We start from the raw sequence: 6971 nt of genomic DNA on the forward strand, positions 1-6971 counted from the left end.
TTGGTGGCAAAACTAAGCCTTGGTTCGATCGTGCCTGTTCTAGGGCGTCCCGCCGAAAGCAGGAACACTTTCGAGTTTGGGCTCAGGCGCAGGCGTTATCTGATCCTAACCTTAAATCGTATAAAAAAAAGTATAATTCGGCCTCCCGGGCTTACAAAAAAGAAATTGCCTTGGCGAAGGCAGATTATATTAAGAGGCTTGGACAGAGACTTGCTAGACTTCCATCTGGTACCCGTGCATTTTGGTCGCTGGCTAAGGCGATCCAAAATAATTTCAGTCAATCGTCCTTTCCAACCATGCGCAGGGGGGATCACAGTCTGGCCCATCTTGCAAAAGACAAAGCTGACCTCTTGGGCTCTATCTTTGCAGCAAACTCGACCTTGGACGATAGAGGAACCTCACCACCTTCAATCCCACGGTGTAATACGACAATGCCTGAGATTCGTTTCACACAACGTGCCGTTCGTAAAGCACTGTTCTCCTTGGACACCTCTAAGTCGAGCGGGCTAGATGGCATTTCCCCTACTGTCTTGAAAACGTGCGCTCCGGAGTTGACACCAATATTAACGCGCTTATTTCGACTCTCATACACAAAACGCGTGGTTCCGAATTGTTGGAAGACTGCCATGGTCCACCCGATCCCTAAAAAAGGTGATCGCACTGATCCAACAAACTACAGACCTATCGCCATAACCTCCTTACTCTCAAAAATAATGGAAAACATTATTAACTGCCAGCTTCTGTGTTATCTAGAAGAAAATCAGCTGTTAAATGATCGCCAATACGGCTTTAGACGCGGCCGATCAGCTGGCGACTTACTATCCTATTTAACACACAAATGGGCGGAAGCAGTTGAGAGTAAGGGAGAGGCGTTGGCTGTTAGTTTGGATGTCGCGAAAGCCTTCGATCGGGTTTGGCACAAAGCGCTTCTTTCAAAACTACCATCTTACGGGCTACCTGGAGGATTGTGCGAATGGATTGCCAGCTTTCTCGCGGAGAGGAGCATCAAGGTCGTTATCGACGGATCATGCTCCGATCCTCTGCCGATAAATGCTGGTGTCCCTCAAGGCTGCGTGCTATCTCCTACTCTGTTCCTTCTGCATATCAATGATATGTTGCAAGTTAGCAACATACATTGCTATGCAGACGACAGTACAGGGGATGCTAGCTATACCGGCCAGGCAAAATCCTCCAGCGAAACTGTTTTTGAGTGTCGAAACAAACTTGTTTCATCAATTGAAACTTCCCTTGAAAAAGTTTCAGAATGGGGTAAACTAAATTTAGTCGAATTTAACCCCAATAAGACTCAAGTTTGCGCGTTCTCCGCGAAACGGTCTCCATTTGTCCATTCACCTCGCTTTCAGAATACTCCCCTTAATATTTCGCCGTCCATCGGAATTCTTGGCGTCGATATTTCGAGTGACGTGCAATTCCGTGGTCATTTGGAAGAAAAAGCAAAACTGGCCTCCAAAAAGTTGGGCGTCCTCAATAGATCGAGAAAGTACTTTGAGCCAAGTCACCTCCTATTATTGTACAAGGCGCAGGTACGTCCTCACTTGGAGTACTGTTCTCATCTATGGGCTGGCGCCCCGCAGTGCCACCTTCTTCCACTTGACCGCATTCAACGTCGGGCAGCTCGAATTATCGCCGATCCCAGGATTACTGATAAGCTTGACCCTCTGTCATTAAGAAGGGACTTAGGGTCTCTTTGCATATTCTACCGATTTTATTATGGGGAGTGTTCTAAAGAACTATTTAACCTCATCCCTGCAGCACAGTTTCACCACCGCACATCCCGTCACAAGAACCTCTTCCATCCACACCACCTGGACGGTTGGCGAAGCACAACTGTGCGCTTTATGCGCAACTTTCTTCCGCGTACTGCTGTACTTTGGAACAAACTACCAAAGTCTGTATTCCCGAACAGCTTCAATATGGAGGCCTTCAAAAAGAGAGCTTATGACTACCTGAAGGGCCAATATTTTTCGTTTTACTAAATATCCTGTCCCTCTCCCTCTACCAGTAGGCAACACCCGTAACCCAGTTACGGTAGTCTATGGGCGGCGCACTTAGCTTACCATCAGGCAAGGCGTCGGCTCGTTTGCCTTCTTCTACCATAAAAAAAAAAAAAAAAAAAAAAAAAAAAACCATACTAGCGGTCCGCCCCGGCTTCGCCCGTGGTACCTACATGTTTACGTTTTTTTTTTCATAAGAACCATCCTCGTACTTCAAGGAATAGATTCCGCAGCGCACGCGATGACAGAATTTTTATTAAGGAATTTTTTACACCTTGGGTTACATTATTGCATTTTTGGTAAGAATCTCTAATTTTTTTGAAAATGCAATATAGCCTGCTTGCATGTTGCTCAGTGAAGATGCAGCTTTCTAATGGTGAAAGAATTTTTGAAATCGGTCCAGTAGTTTATGCGTGAAAACCATACATACATACATAATTACAAATCTTTCCTCTTTATAATATTAGCACATATTAGTATAGAAAATTAGACCTATACTTACCTATAATCATTAATCATGTTTTTTTTATAATATACTATTACCTACCAATCTGAATATTTTTTATTAGATAGGTATAATTTAATAAAAGTAAGAAACAATTGAACATTGAACGCCGTCATATTAATTTATTTTTTTAACTTTTACGTTTAATTATTGAAAGTTACCTACATTAAATTCAATTAGGTTGAATAAATAAAATAGATGCAACAATTATAATACATTGTTCAAACCACTGAATAATTTATTAAAAAGCACAATTCACGTGACACTTCATCGAAATTGTTAAATGACAATACAATATTGTAAAAGTATAAAACGAATAACTATGTACTTAAATTTCAATACTGCTATAACCTATCTCAAACCAATGCCTCCCGGGTTTTTGTAAGGTTTTAGACAGCTTTTAGTGTAAGTAGATATACCTAGTTGAGAAAGTGTATAGATCCTAGATATATGTTTTCGAACACATTAATTACGATACAGGGTTAATAATTGTAAAACACCAGCAACCTCGCAGGACAAGATAGCTAACATCATAAGTAACAACATTTGTTCTACGACTATTGGCATAACGCAATAAATTATTTTTAAATTATTTTTTAACTTTTATTGTACTCTCCTAACATATTTTGTAAGTCTATGCGCTGACTGTCGCAGATAGGTCAAGTTCAAAGGCGCAAGCGCCGCTCCGCCCCTACCTTCCTCCTCTCGTTCGCTTCTTGTTTACGTAATTTTTGGGATGCGCGTAGAGTTTATAATATTCAAAAGGAAAATTAAATGAATATTTATTTTTGTATGAAAATAAAATCTAACAAATTATCAAATCGTAGAACAATTAATGTTGTTACTTATGATGTTACTTATCTTGTCCTGCGAGGATGCTGGTGTTTTACAAGTAACCCTGTATACTTAGTACGGTCATCGTAGTTATCGTTACAAAATTCTGTGAAATGAAACTTTTTGTAGTTAAGTACGTAGTGAAAAAACATATTTGATTTTAGTAAGTACTTACTTCCTTATTCCATAATATAAAATGACTAGTAGATATAAATTTAAAATCATTTAATAATATTCTAAAAACATAAGTACTTATTTATAGACAGAAAACATAAATAGTATAAATAACTTGGAGGTATGTTTTCTATTTTGCTTTTCATCAAATATTATATTCGCAGTCGCAGGATAACCTTAGTATTGTTTTTCTTATATTTATAATGTTCATTCATAAATCCAACTGCATGAATCGATAAAATCCTTTTGTTGTTCCTCACCACAAAAATAGATTATCTATTGAGAAGCGTGTCCTATTTTTAGCAAAACCTTCAAGCGAAGAAGCCTTTGAGTTATAAATATTGAATCATTTGCATTTCTATACATGTGATAAAAATCTGTCTATTTTAATAATTTTATTGTGGAATAGGAATATGTAGTACCCTATTAAACGAACTTTGGTATTTTTTACATTTGAGTATGTTAAATGTAGGTACTGTAACGGACAACGGTGCATTTACATCAAACGAGCGAATGCTCATTCTAACCCCACTGTGTCAAATTGTTTTAGTGTAAACAGGCGTAGAGCATTATTTCGTTGTTCTTAGTGCATTCGAAAAGATTCTATGCAATGTTCTAATACTGAGCAACACAGAATACAAGTTTTCGTTTACACTGAAAGATCACGAAAGAATGCTCTTGCTAAATGCTCTTATGTTCGTTTAATGCATCGTAATAATGTAAAGGTGTTAATTGATAAGATGTTTATTAATTTAAAAAATATACACGTTAAAGTGTTATATTGTGAAATGGGCTTACCGTTTATGTAAGTTTTTGACATAGAGTCGCTTTTATAAACTCTATTTTTAGTTTTCACTCCGTACCACTAGTACTAGTACTAGTACTTATAAAATACATATCTAGGTATTACAGTCACTGTTTAGCCTATCTCCAGACACAAACATACCATAACAACAATAGGAGCGATTTTATTTTATACATTGCGTCGTGAAAGAAGGACAAACAGACAGTTTAAAATATTTTTTTTATTGCTAGAAGAAAAATGTATGTAACTCATAATAAGTATTTGAAAATCTATTAAATTACGGTAATAAAGTAAACATAATAAACATATTTTATTGCTTTTAATTAATGATTATTTTAGTATGTACCTACCTTTTATAAATTATTGTTGGAATAATGCTGTTTTTCTTTATTGTTCGTGAGTTTTCATAATGTATATTTTTTGTTAATTTTTATACTAGATGCTCGCCCCAGTCGGTCGCCCCAGGCGGGTCATTATTTATTTTTTGTAGTTATTCTAATTTAAATAATATAAAAAATTAAAAATGAGCATGATTCGAATTTCGAACCCGCGTCCGTTGCGTCGCTTTAAATATTTTAAATAGTCTTACAACTAGCATAAGATCCCCCAGTAGGATTAGTGCGTTCATAGTTTTTTTGCTAAAACCAAAATTTTATTTATATTAATTATCATTAGGAAAATATATATCGACTAGGTTGCCAGTCAAAATTTGGCCGCAAGCATTTTTAATAAAAAAATTCTAATCGATTTTTCGGAAAAAATTTTGTTCAATTTCTAATCTATAGTTTTTGTATAGTTCCTACTTCCTAGTCGATATACAGGGTGTAATCGTTAAGTGTGCACAGGCGATTATTCCGTAACTATTGCTGATATCAAAAAACTTTAAACTGATATCGAAAGCCCTTTACCTAATGAGTAAAATGACAATAATAACTTATTAAAAATAAAACGGGAAGTACTTATCCAAAAATTTTACATCAAACAAGTCCATTCGTCCGGAATTGTACACATTTCCTAGGCTTTGTATACAAATTACAATTCCTTGATTTCATACATTTCCGGTAACGTATATACATAAAATAATTTATAAATACATATAATAAAAGCGTAGGAAAGTCAACTGTACAGTGATAATAATTTTTAAAAGAATACTTGGGGTGTGCCGTGTGATCTACAATAGACACCTACCGAAGCTAAAAATATAGTTTTAAGAATTTATGTCTGTTCGTGTATGTCCGGGCTAAACTCAAAAATACTGCATGGTATTGCTTTGGTACAGAGATACATAGTTAGTTTTACATACATATTGTTAAGTGGCTATGGAAAACTTACTAATTACTTACCTGTAACTAGTTAATAGATTATCTATATTTTATAGTCGGTACTTAATTTACTTACTTATAAAAATATAAAATTACTTTTGGGTGGCATAATTGTTTATGATTTATTTTTGTTTTATCACAATAATTTGTTGATGTAAGAAATAAAAGTTATTAGAAATTATTATAAAGGAATACAAATTACAACTCGGATTAAACTTATTTCTTTACAACAACAATATTAGACAAGGAAAATAATAATTCGTGATTGGCATCATTTTTGATAAATCTAAATAACAAATATATAAAATATATGAATACCAAACTCTTGTAAACATCTAATTAACATTATTAGCTATAAATATTTGATGAGGACGTTAATCTCAATCATTTATAAGGTAGGTAACCCTTGAAAGACTTATTTTTGAAACAAAGAAAGGATAAAGAAAGAAAGCATTTATTTCAACACACAACAATAGCATTATAAAATAGTACGAGGTAAATCAGTACAATAATAAATGAATGTGTGGTTGCGTGCGCCAATTTTTAGATAATTAATCGCCATAGCTTTTATATTTTGTACGCACTAAGTGACTAGGCAATTTATGCCCAATACCTACAAAATTGAGTTTGAGTTTTAAATTGCATAACTACATGAACAAGTGTAGGTATATTTCTTAATTATATTCAAATAAACAGCAATTAATTATATAAAAAAGGGCGTGTGCCGAGCACACGTGTCAGAAGATAAACTTCTTTGGTAAGATTCAAAGATCTATACCAAAATCGTCACCTTACTCCATGACGTGACGGTATTGCCATGACGCAGCATAGAAAACATCGGAAGGCGAAAATCAATTGTTTTATTTATTTTTTCAGTGTTGCCAACAATGACATGTCAATATTCGATCGTGGTTCGCGGCAAATTGGAACTAGGTGACGATATGTCTTCATTTATAAAAAATATAGTCAATGTATTTGGCTTGAACGCGAAAGAAAAAATGTCTGTTAACGGCTTGAATATCGATGTAGTAAGAAATGCAGATGCTGGACAGACAGATAAAAAAATAGGAAAGGAAATCGCTGAAAAAACTATTAAAGAAGATTTGATGAATGGAAATCAGAAAATTATGCATCTTTTTGGAAATCATGACGAACGGCATGAAGCTCGGTTCTTGCACAATAATATAAATGTATGAGCTAAAAATATATGTGAAGCATTTGGCGGTTTTTTATTTGGTTCCTTATTTTCTCACTTCTCACTCAATTTTTAAAAATTTATGCGTATGCTTATTGGTATTTACCTATTTTTTATCATA

Source organism: Colias philodice, chromosome 20, assembly GCF_061535455.1.
Source record: "Colias philodice isolate Cphi_HAF_F1 chromosome 20, ilColPhil1 Martin Lab GWU primary, whole genome shotgun sequence".
Classification (NCBI taxonomy): domain Eukaryota; kingdom Metazoa; phylum Arthropoda; class Insecta; order Lepidoptera; family Pieridae; genus Colias; species Colias philodice.